Here is a 13532-nt window from a genome sequence, read left to right as displayed (position 1 = left end):
GCGATTATGATGTAGTCAACAGATTTTTCAAATGAACAATTTCTGTGAACCATTTTTAGTCTACAGATCACAGATAACGGTTACACTTGGATTTTCAAAACTAAATTTATTATGGGTCAGTCCGGTAGTTACGATTGCAATCCAAGACGCAAGGAACATGTTCCTTCTGACAAGTATGAAAAGGAAAAGCACGGGATATTTGGTAAATATAGGAAAAAGAAGAACGAAAAGACACGAGCCCAGATCCCTGCCAGAATATTCACGCAGCTTGTGCTATTGTTCACTTGCTGTTGTCGGAAGGGTGTTAAGAGAAGGAACACTACCTCAGTGGATGACTTCTTTAAGGGTAAGTTCTGACCACAGCCACCACTTGGATGAACTGTGTGTGTGTGTGTGTGTGTGTCTGAGAGAGAGAGATCTACGTAGAAGTGTTCTAAGTATCTATACAACGCTAATAAGACATTTTCTGTTACTTTTTAAACAGATACTAGACCAAAGTATTTATTGAAGAATGACTTGCCTACTGAGAGAACTGAATCAGCCATGGTAAGTAAAGTAGAACCAAGGCAAATGATTTAAAGCCATACTGAGGCAAGGGACAAAAGCCACAAAAAATGGAAAAACAGCTATGGTGAACAGTGATTCTAATTTAATGCTTTTACTTAAGTACACTGAAATGTCTTTGAATATAAATTACAAATGCATTTCAACAAATGTTGGAGAAAATTAATTAAAAACACTAATGTCAATTTATTTAGAATATATTTAGGACACATACATTTAGCATATGCAATCTTTGTCAATTACAGGAAAAAAAATATTGTTGGTGGGTTTTTTGTTTGTTTGTTTTACATTCTCCTTAATATAGAATTAACAGTCGACTGTTCGGTGACTTTGCATGCTGAGTTGTAACACTGATTATTAGTATAATTGTGGCTAGAATCAAAATCAACACTAGCTAAAATGACTGAATGCATTGGAATTTATTATTCCAATAGCACAATTTGAATGGGTCTACGGTACCTTAGTGTGTCAGGTCCTGTTATTTCTGTTGAACATTTGATATTTGGGGGCACATTTTTACATCATTAGGCCTGCAGGCTATGTGATAACGGCTATGCGATAAAAATTGTATTTGTTTCCTTTCCAGTGCAATACAAACTATAAATTCCAAATGCATCAAAATGTAATTAAAGTCATATTTCAATTCAATGTATTTAAATACTGTTCAACAATATTTCTACTTATATCTACAGGTGGAACTGAAGTCTTTCAAAAAGATAGAACCTCCAGATATGAATTTCAAGATGATGCTTCCTGAAAAGACTCCTTTGAATCAGATTTACGATCACAATGACTGGGATGAATGTATTGAGGACCCGGAAGCCATGTTTGCTAGAGTGAGAAAGTCTGCAGTGGAGCAGAGCAATCCTAACACTTGTTTTCCATAAATTCTCACAATGCTATGAATTATACATTTCAAGTAGATGTAATTAAATATTGCTTAACACTGTTTCTCTTCATAGCTGGAACTGAAACTGAATTCTTTCATAAAGATGCAATATGATTTCTGTGAACATGATATGGACCAACTGATTGAGGAGATGGAATCCACAGTTGTTAGAGTGAGAAAGTTTGCAATGCAGCAGAGCAATCCTAACACTTGTTTTCCATAAATACTAACAATGCAATCAAATATGCATTTCAAGTAGATGTAATTAAATATTGCTCAACACGGTTTTTGTGTCTGCAGGTATTAGACGCCGTACTTGCTAGGGAGGATATGGTTGCATAACCTCTGACGACAGCAATAAACAGCATTAAAAATACTCTGACATTTTTCAGTCTAATCTCTGCCTATGTTGTCTGCAACACAGTCAATTAAACCATGGATAGTAATTATATCTTTTTTTTTTTTGTCTCACAAACATTCTGAATGTAACATTTCCTAGAGCTTTTTAAGATACAATCACCATACTTGGCACGCATTAACTATTTTTTCCCTTGATGTCCACTTACATCTATGTGGCTTAATAATCACAATTCATTTTTACACAACCAATTTCCAACCTCTATATATATCGCTCGGAATTCAACAGACACCTGTTGCTACTGCACCTTTAAGACGGATGTAAGATAAATGAGTTCCTTTATGATTGGCTGCCCTGTATTGTGCTTCATTCAAAAGGTACTCAGAGCTGAAATGCCTGAGAAAGGCAATTTAAGTGGGTGTGCTAAACCTCTATAGGCTGACTAGTCAGAGATAGGTCAATAAAGTGTTCTTGTGACATTAGAAATACAAATTTCAATATGGGGGCATTTTTGCAGCTAACTAAAACACTGACCTAGTTAAGAATTTTAACATTTAAAATAAATAAATAAATATAAATATATATATATATATATATATATATATATATATATATATATATATATATATATATATATATATATATATTAAAAGGTGAATGTTACTTATTTCACTCTGAATGTAAAACAGTGCATATTGTGTTAAACGGGATTTCCATCCCATGTTTTTAAGGCTGCCTTATGTATAAATAAATAAGCAAGAATGCAGAGCATGAATAGGTCAGTCTTCCATTCTGTATCACATACCTACCTTTGATAACACCGTGGTAACTGGAAAAAAACCAACCCTTTTTACTCAGTTGTCACTACTTCCAATAGACTTCACGCTAATCTCATAGAAGTCCACCCCTTTCCGTGTCCTCCGGAAACAGCACTTCCGTTGTGTTGTGACAGGATTTGTTCCTGAAGTTGTATGCGTTTTCTAAATTTGCACCGCATTTCTAAAGTGTGTTACCACTTTGATGAATATGCTTTGTGTATTTGCAGCACGATGGGTTTTCCAGGACACCGTAATTTATGCATGTTTAATTCCATCTTTTATTCACGTACTAAGCCCAACTCTATAGGCTAATATTTATAAAACCGAGATAACCATAGAAACGTCTTCATCTGTGCTTGATACTTTCACGGAAAAACGGAACTGCTGCTTGTCAAGCTTGTTTCATCAGGTTTTATATCATCGTCATGACGTGTTTGAATTGATCCCAGACATATGCAGTCCTCATCAAAATCCATTCAAGTCCTAGGCTGTGAGTAAGGTAGCTAGCTATGTTCTCTCTCTGGTCACAGTTGGCAAATAAATTATGCATATAGATTGTGGGGAAAACACTTTAGCACGTGTTCTCCAAAGAAGTGTCTTAATATGAGCTATCTAGCTAGTTCCAATGTCAACTGTAATCATAACACTGGGTTTCTCTCTGTGCTCAGGTGTCTTATTCGCATGCCAGTAACATGTTAGCGATATTGCAGTAGTGTGAATTTTTATGTTGCCCGTGATGAAAGGTGACAGGAAACAAAAATCCAAACATTTTTTTTGTTCAGGTCTTTTTAACGGTCATAACCGACACATATTTATCTAACAAAAAAATCAGGTTCCTCTAAATGTGTGGAAGAACTACTGTGTATATTTTTGTTTCCAGTGGCCTGAGTACCTAAAATATGTCACCATTTTAGGAAGCAGGAAAGCAGGGCTGCTTACAAACATGACATTAGTAAATTATTTTTTGGGATATTTTCATTTATGATTTTCCCCTTTTTGTTGTTTGTTTGCTTTTTTACTTTCATTTTTTGTAGGGACTGTGATTATATATTTTGTTATTTGAATGCATAATATAGCTTTGGGGCTCCCACAGACACTTGTGTATATAAACATATTAGGGGAGATTTTTTCATTGATTTGTATATGTTTGTGAAGGAATGCACATAGTTCTCATGTTTGACCCACTTTAAAGATATTTTTTGACTTGTATCAGAAAGGAATACAAGCATTTATTCATATCAACATTTTCCTTGCAGCGTCATTTCAAAGATGATGCAACAGAATAGTTTTGCTTATCTATTCTGTATTTTGTTTATTGACAGGTAATTCCACCCTCAACTTTTTAGGGTGCCTCCCCATAATTGCTCAGCTCTTCTGTGAAATAAAAGCAGGATTGGTTTGTATATCACATTGGTGTAGGTCATTTTCACCTGTTATATGAAGAACATTCTAATGGCTTTGGGGGAGACAAACCAAATTAGTCCTTTATAATTGTAATTATATATTACTTTGATTCATTAGAAGTTTGTGATTATTCCTGTTATTCATCAACTTAGGTACCGTGATTTACTGGGGTAGGTCAAATTAAAAGATAATTGCCTGCTTATATTAGGTAAAGAAAGTTTTTTATGTCATAGTTTTCACTTACTATGATTGGGACAATACATCTTTTACATGAGGATGGATTTTATCAAAGCTTATATGGATCTGTATGCCATGCATAGGACGCTTATGCTTTATTTAGTTCACTAAATACAAGCAGTTCATTTTTGTTTTAAATGTTGATGTTCCACCTGCTCCATCAGACCCTCTGCTTTGACACTATGTCCACCTGATGTACATCAGTAAGCACAGCCTATAACAAGGTATGTCTTAGCCACTTGTAATCTTCTAAGCATTAACTTTCACAACATTTTTATGACAATGTTAGTCTTTATAGTTTCCATAACTAGGTGCTTAACTGAAATCAGCTCCAGTGTTTCATGTTGATGTCTTTCATTTTTTCATACATAGTCATGTATATATTTGTGACATGCTACATTTGTTACTGTTTTCACTTGAACAAGGAAAATCATACTCAAAACAGATATATGGAAGTGGACAGTCAGGGTGAAATAAGTAACATTCTCCTTTTAATGTTATATTTAAAAAATATTAAAGGTCTTAAGTATGTCAGTGTTTTAGTTAGTCTTTTGGCCAATGTTTTTTTTAAAAAGAGATAAGAAGATACCAGAACAAAATAGAAAAGCAAATAATAGAGGGAGATGGCATGGGATGGAGGGATGGAGGGATGATAAAAGACAGGGGTAGTAACGGATAATTTATTCTATTCTCTCAGCTATTCTCTTTAACTAATTCTGAAGTCTGCATCTTTATTTTCTATTTGAATGTTAACTTTACGACTAGCTGATTGGGGTTTAGGAACGACACTAGCGTTGATTTTGATTCTCGCCACAGTTCTAGTAATAAGCAGTGTTACAACTCTACATGCAAAGTCACTGAACAGTTGACTGTTAATTCTGTAGTAAGCATAATGCAAAAAATACAACAACATATTTTGTTGTGATTGAAAAAATTACGTCCTAAATACATGCGTTGTAAATACATTGACATTAGTATTTTTAATTAATTTCTAACATTCAGAGACATTCCAGAGGTGTTTCTATTAGGCCCAGAGTCAGCTAGGTCTCCACTCTCTAATTACTCAATGAACCTCAATGGTTTCCCAATCACATCTTCTCTAACAGTTAAAGATCTTGGAGTTATGGATCCCAGTCTCTCGTTCGAAGCTCACGTAAATAAATAATGTTTCTAGGACCCCCTTTCTCCACCTTAGAAACATTTCAAAGATTAGGAACATGCTCTCCACACATAATGCAGAAAAGGTAGTCCATGCATTTATTACTTCAATATTGGACTACTGTAATCCCTTACTATCTAGCTGTGCTATTAAGTGCCTAAAGTGCCTAGCGAGTTCAAAATGCAGCAGCCATAGTTCTTAATAGAGCTAGAAAATTTGATCACATCAATCATATCTTAGCTACTTTACTTTGGCTCCCAGTAAAATTTCGTATTGATTATAAACTACTTTTAATAATTCCAAATGTGCATTAGACTTTACAGTAACCTAAGACAACCCTTTTGCATGAAGGGAACTGGTAACTATGCTCACACTCCATAATGTGCAAAAGATATTTAAAGTGTAGGACAGTCGAAGCATTATGTGTGCGTGATGTTATTAACGTGACAGTAAGAGCTTACCATTTTTAAATGGGGGCTGATCGACTTTCCACTTATGCAAAGACTTATGTCAAGAGTACATGTCAAAAATTAGAGACGAAATGAGGTGCTAAATGCCGCAATTAGGCATACAGCAGTCAAAGGCAATTTGGAAACACACTTAGAAAACAAAGATCATGATCTTTGATCATGATCAAACTTTCAAAAAGCTTATCAACGTGTGACGAGAATGTGAGGTTTAGGTTCATCTATAGTGTTACAGTATCAATGTGAAATATGGATATCGAGGTCAGCATCACGTAAGAATGTATATGTCTGAAACATCTTCGTCGCCATAAATGTTGTGTTGTTACATAATTAAGCAGTCCATCCAGTTTCATTTACTTGATTTATTAGCAACCTGTGTCCACTGTCTAACTCAAGTATTTTTATTTTTATTTCCTCCATGTTGTTTATAATAGGCCTACAGTAAGAAATCATTTTAAAGGTGATCGCCATTTCTCCCACTGTACACTGTTGAAGCATACAAGTTTTTATTCAGTGAGAGATATGTCCTTTATGGGTGACATGCTACATTTGTTACTGTTTTCACTTGAACAAGGAAAATCATACTCAAAACAGATATATAAGTGGACAGACAGGGTGAAATAAGTAACATTCTTCTTTTAATGTTATATTTTAAAAAATATTAAAGGTCCTAAGTATGTCAGTGTTTTAGTTAGTCTTTTGGCCAATGTTTTTTTTAAAAAGAGATAAGATACCAGAAAAAAAAATAGAAAAGCAAATAATAGAGGGAGATGGCATGGGATGGAGGGATGGAGGGATGATAAAAGACAGGGGTAGTAACGGATAATTTATTCTATTCTCTCAGCTATTCTCTTTAACTAATTCTGAAGTCTGTATCTTTATTTTCTATTTGAATGTTAACTACGACTAGCTGATTGGGGATTTAGGAACGACACTAGCGTTGATTTTGATTCTAGCCACAGTTCTAGTAATAAGCAGTGTTACAACTCTGCATGCAAAGTCACTGAACAGTTGACTGTTAATTCTGTAGTAAGCATAATGCAAAAAATACCTAGCATAAATAAATACGCAAGAATGCAGAGCACGAATAGTCGTTGCTTACAATCACTAGACAATCACTAGCAACTACATTTGCTAATCATTTTCTCTTTAAGGTTGGTATAAATTGAAAACTATTGCAGAGGTGACGTGTGATGTCATAATGCAGCCGCATCAATTATGCAATTATGATGTAGTCAAAGAACAGATTTTTCAAATGAACAATTTCTGTGAACCATTTTTAGTCTACAGATCACAGATAACGGTTACACTTGGATTTTCAAAACTAAATTTATTATGGGTCAGTCCGGTAGTTACGACTGCAATCCAAGACGCAAGGAACCTGTTCTTTCTGACAAGTATGAAAAGGAAAAGCATGGGATATTTGGTAAATATAGGAAAAAGAAGAACGAAAAGACACGAGCCCAGATCCCTGCCAGAATATTCACGCAGCTTGTGCTATTGTTCACTTGCTGTTGTCGGAAGGGTGTTAAGAGAAGGAACACTACCTCAGTGGATGACTTCTTTAAGGGTAAGTTCTGACCACAGCCACCACTTGGATGAACTGTGTGTGTGTGTGTGTGTGTCTGAGAGAGAGAGATCTACGTAGAAGTGTTCTAAGTATCTATACAACGCTAATAAGACATTTTCTGTTACTTTTTAAACAGATACTAGACCAAAGTATTTACTGAAGAATGACTTGCCTACTGAGAGAACTGAATCAGCCATGGTAAGTAAAGTAGAACCAAGACAAATGATTTAAAGCCATACTGAGGCAAGGGACAAAAGCCACAAAAAATGGAAAAATAGCTATGGTGAAGAAGTGATGCTAATTTAATGCTTGTACTTAAGTACACTGAAATGTCTTTGAATATAAATTACAAATGCATTTCAACAAATGTTGGAGAAATTAATTAAAAACACTAATGTCAATTTATTTAGAATATATTTAGGACACATACATTTAGCATATGCAATCTTTGTCAATTACAGGAAAAAAAATTGTTGGTGGGTTTTTTGTTTGTTTGTTTTACATTCTCCTTAATATAGAATTAACAGTCGACTGTTCGGTGACTTTGCATGCTGAGTTGTAACACTGATTATTAGTATAATTGTGGCTAGAATCAAAATCAACACTAAGCTAAAATGACTGAATGCATTGGAATTTATTATTCCAATAGCACAATTTGAATGGGTCTACGGTACCTTAGTGTGTCAGGTCCTGTTATTTCTGTTGAACATTTGATATTTGGGGGCACATTTTTACATCATTAGGCCTGCAGGCTATGTGATAACGGCTATGCGATAAAAATTGTATTTGTTTCCTTTCCAGTCCAATACAAACTATAAATTCCAAATGCATTAAAATGTAATTAAAGTCATATTTCAATTTAATGTATTTAAATACTGTTCAACAATATTTCTACTTATATCTACAGGTGGAACTGAAGTCTTTCAAAAAGATAGAACCTCCAGATATGAATTTCAAGATGATGCTTCCTGAAAAGACTCCTTTGAATCAGATTTATGATCACAATGACTGGGATGAATGTATTGAGGACCCGGAAGCCATGTTTGCTAGAGTGAGAAAGTCTGCAGTGGAGCAGAGCAATCCTAACACTTGTTTTCCATAAATTCTCACAATGCTATGAACTATACATTTCAAGTAGATGTAATTAAATATTGCTTAACACTGTTTCTCTTCATAGCTGGAACTGAAACTGAATTCTTTCATAAAGATGCAATATGATTTCTGTGAACATGATATGGACCAACTGATTGAGGAGATGGAATCCACAGTTGTTAGAGTGAGAAAGTTTGCAATGCAGCAGAGCAATCCTAACACTTGTTTTCCATGAATACTAACAATGCAATTAAATATGCATTTCAAGTAGATGTAATTAAATATTGCTCAACACGGTTTTGTGTCTGCAGGTATTAGACGCCGTACTTGCTAGGGAGTGATATGGCTGCATAACCTCTGACGACAGCAATAAACAGCATTAAAAATACTCTGACATTTTTCAGTCTAATCTCTGCCTATGTTGTCTGCAACACAGTCAATTAAACCATGGATAGTAATTATATCTTTTTTTGTCTCACAAACATTCTGAATGTCACATTTCCTAGAGCTTTTAAGATACAATCACCATACTTGGCACCCACACTATTTTTTCCCTTGATGTCCACTTACATCTATGTGGCTTAATAATCACAATTCATTTTTACACAACCAATTTCCAACCTCTATAGATATCGCTCGGAATTCAACAGACACCTGTTGCTACTGCACCTTTAAGACGGATGTAAGATAAATGAGCTCCTTTATGATTGGCTGCCCTGTATTGTGCTTCATTCAAAAGGTACTCAGAGCTGAAATGCCTGAGAAAGGCAATTTAAGTGGGTGTGCTAAACCTCTATAGGCTGACTAGGCAGAGATAGGTCAATAAAGTGTTCTTGTGACATTAGAAATACAAATTTCAATATGGGGGCATTTTTGCAGCTAACTAAAACACTGACCTAGTTAAGAATTTTAACATTTAAAATAAATAAATATATAATATATATTAAAAGGTGAATGTTACTTATTTCACTCTGAATGTAAAACAGTCCATATTGTGTTAAATGGGATTTCCATCCCATGTTTTTAAGGCTGCCTTATGTATAAATAAATAAGCAAGAATGCAGAGCATGAATAGGTCAGTCTTCCATTCTGTATCACATACCTACCTTTGATAACACCGTGGTAACTGGAAAAAAAACAACCCTTTTTATTCAGTTGTCACTACTTCCAATAGACTTCACGCTAATCTCATAGAAGTCCACCCCTTTCCGTGTCCTCCGGAAACAGCAATTCCGTTGTGTTGTGACAGGATTTGTTCCTGAAGTTGTATGCGTTTTCTAAATTTGCACCGCATTTCTAAAGTGTGTTACCACTTTGATGAATATGCTTTGTGTATTTGCAGCACGATGGGTTTTCCAGGACACCGTAATTTATGCATGTTTAATTCCATCTTTTATTCACGTACTAAGCCCAACTCTATAGGCTAATATTTATAAAACCGAGATAACCATAGAAACGTCTTCATCTGTGCTTGATACTTTCACGGAAAAACGGAACTGCTGCTTGTCAAGCTTGTTTCATCAGGTTTTATATCATCGTCATGACGTGTTTGAATTGATCCCAGGCATATGCAGTCCTCATCAAAATCCATTCAAGTCCTAGGCTGTGAGTAAGCTATGTTCTCTCTCTGGTCACAGTTGGCAAATAAATTGTGCATATAGATTGTGGGGAAAACACTTTAGCACGTGTTCTCCAAAGAAGTGTCTTAATATGAGCTATCTAGCTAGTTCCAATGTCAACTGTAATCATAACACTGGGTTTCTCTCTGTGCTCAGGTGTCTTATTCGCATGCCAGTAACATGTTAGCGATATTGCAGTAGTGTGAATTTTTATGTTGCCCGTGATGAAAGGTGACAGCGAATAAAAATCCAAACATTTTTTTTGTTCAGGTCTTTTTAACGGTCATAACCCACACATATTTATCTAACAAAAAAATCAGGTTCCCTAAACTATCCCACATGTCATACTGAAGGAAAAAAATCACTTGTTGCTAAGAGATAGTAGAAGCACAGTAATCCTCTACCTGTAAAAATAACTGAACGTTACAACTCTGGCTTTGAATACATTCTTATGGATTCTATTTACAGTGTGGTTATACAATAAAATAAGTTGTACATTAAAATAATTGTAATTATTTACAGGTGCACACGTTTGCCAGAGCGCAAGACTAATTGCGTCTTAAAGTAACAATGCTTATAGATGTATGTCTAGAGAAATTAGGGCGCAAATGTAAATTTGTAGCCAGTTATCTATGATAAAACGTAACCTGTCATATTTGGAACATTTCTCCTTACCACAGGGCGAGACAGTGAGGATTTTAGGAAAAAACATTACGCTACCTGAATTTACCAAACTATACTGCGGAAGTTAAAGAATCTTACGTTTGAAACGCTTACACACACACACACGTAAATAATATTTATTTTCAAGAGGGTGACAACGTATGAGAACTGAGAACTTGCATCAGTAATGACGAAATAATACATATTCATAACATCTAAGAGTCAAAACTCCGTTTTAAAACAAAAACAATGAGGTGCGCTGTATCGCGAATATCAGTTAAAGGACCTGTAAAAACCATATTTGATATTTTACTTAATTCTCTAATCGAGTAGATCACAGATTCGAACAGGATGGGCTGTGTTTGCTCGTGTATGAAGAGTATGTATGTTTTTTCCTACACTTTGGGAACGATTTTAAATACGATAATCTGAAAAGGATTAAGATTTATTGTGCATGTCACGGAACGCTTCCACTGGTCACGTGGTATGGCCCGCCGCGTTGACTGTCTCGTGTGTAACCTTGCCTATGTTGTTCAGCACACACCTGCATCGGTTTACTCTTGTCATGTTTGTATGTATTTAAACCCTTGTTAGTGTGTGCCTTATTGTCAGTCGTTGATCATGTTCACGGTCACAGTTTGTGTTATACGTGAGTGCCGGTGTCTGTATCGTATGTTAATAATCGTTAATAAACGTCTCCGTGGAGCGAGTCTACGTCCTGTTCCTTGACCAGCGGCACTCGGGCCGTTACAGTGCGTAACTGATTAGCATTTTCCTGTAAAAAAAATAGCGCAAATGCAGATGATTAAAAAGTTTTGTTTTGTTTTTTAAATCAAAATGAGATTCTTGTAAGAATACTGAGATATCGCTAAGTCGCGATAATACTGCATATACAAATCCATACGTTTCTACAATGCTTTTCTACAGAAAAAGAAGGAGAAAACGAATAGAAGTTGGTGGAGACACATAATCTCATCCTCCAAAGTGTCTGACTCCTGCGTGGCATTAGACGGTCACGCCGCGAATGTGACCACCTCCACTTCTTGCCCCTCTTCCTCTGAGGGGTCCCTGATCTTCAGTACTGCTTCTTCCTTTTCACCTGTGGACATATCCCACAATGCCTCTTCTACCCAGTCGTGCCTTCCTGGTCAAGCCTCCTCCTCCTCCTCATATGAGTCGCTCAGGACTACAGCAGTGATTGTTCCTGGTTAGAGCTCAGCAGATTTGATCATGTTGTTCAAATGCATAGTCTGTTTTTGGTTAAGGACATTTACTCCAAGTTTCTGTTCTCTATACAGAGGCTGCAGATAAAGATGTGGACTCCGTGCGCATTGAGAGGTGGGTACATTATCAAAATTCATCTTCGTGGCAGAGAAAAGTGTGGCATGGTGGTTACCCAATGGCACTGCCATTGTAACTTCCTTAGGGCATAAAACGAGAAAAAACATCATTGTATTTTTCATTCTTCACACCTTTATCTGTCTAAGGGTTGTTATGTGAACATTTTGTGCATAACTGGCCACTCTGTATTCATCTCTCCCTTCTTTTCTGTCTCTCCAGGTTTCCGGCTGTTCTGATGTAGGCAGACACTCGTGTTCAGCCGCGGAATTTATTGCGACAGCTGCTGCACGTCCTCAGGAGTAAAAGGATGCGTCAGATTGGTCAGGGTGAGGGCCAAGGCCACACCCCCATCCATTCCGCTGTCGAACACCTCAACATTCGGCAGCTCGGGTAAAGACGAGAATACACACCGCGTTTTACTACACAGCCTATTAAGAGTAGATGATTTTACAGTTTACACAGGTGAAGCTCAGTCTTTTCTCCTATACAAATACAAACATATTGTAATTAAATGAACAGTAAGTCATTTAGCAGTTCTTCTTCACATTATGAAACAGCCATTATACTGACATGTAGTGGCCTGGATGTTTCAGAGCTTGTGCACTAAATCTATTTTTAACATGGATGACCTGTTAGGTTTCCCAACATTGGGAACAGCTGCTATATGAACGCCACTCTGCAGTGCCTACTGAGTATCTCCTGCTTCTGGAGACCCATCAGAGCTCAGTCATCCTGCTTGACGGATCCTTCTAGTTGCCAGATGCTCAGGTACCCGTTCAGAACCAGAGGCTTCACATGGGTCTAAATGAACTGTTTAATCATGAGTGCTTAAGGAGGTGCTGTGATGCTCAGAGATATAAACCACTTGGTCTCCCTGTTGCTGTGTGTAGATGTTTTTCAGATCTGCAGCAGGCCCAACTCACCACTCGCAGCACAAAGCAGAAGGTGCAGCTCCTGGGAGCCCTGCTTGAGTGTGTTTCAGCCCGCTGCCCTGCATTCGAAGAGGACTATGAACAGGTCCAGCTAAATGGCCCCCTCAGCCATTCAGAACACATCAGAACCTCACGCAGTACCCTGCAGGAACTGCACATGGCCACCTTTGTTTTCTCACCGTGCTGCTGTTGAAGTCCAGGAGCAAATCCTCCTTCTGATGTTCTCCTGTGCTGTCCTCCACAGGATGCTCATGAGTTCCTGATGCTCTGCTTACTGCAGCTGAAAGAGGAGGGAGAGAGACTCAGGGCCTCTTTCTTCTTCTTACATCTGCCCTGTGGCAAACTTTGAGTTTCATATCAAGTCTGTGCTCACATGTACCAGGTAATTAGGTATCACTGTTGCATATCTCCTTTGTGTT

Source organism: Electrophorus electricus, chromosome 9 (genome assembly GCF_041902795.1).
Source record: "Electrophorus electricus isolate QZ-2024a chromosome 9, ASM4190279v1, whole genome shotgun sequence".
Classification (NCBI taxonomy): domain Eukaryota; kingdom Metazoa; phylum Chordata; class Actinopteri; order Gymnotiformes; family Gymnotidae; genus Electrophorus; species Electrophorus electricus.
This window is presented reverse-complemented; position numbering follows the sequence as displayed.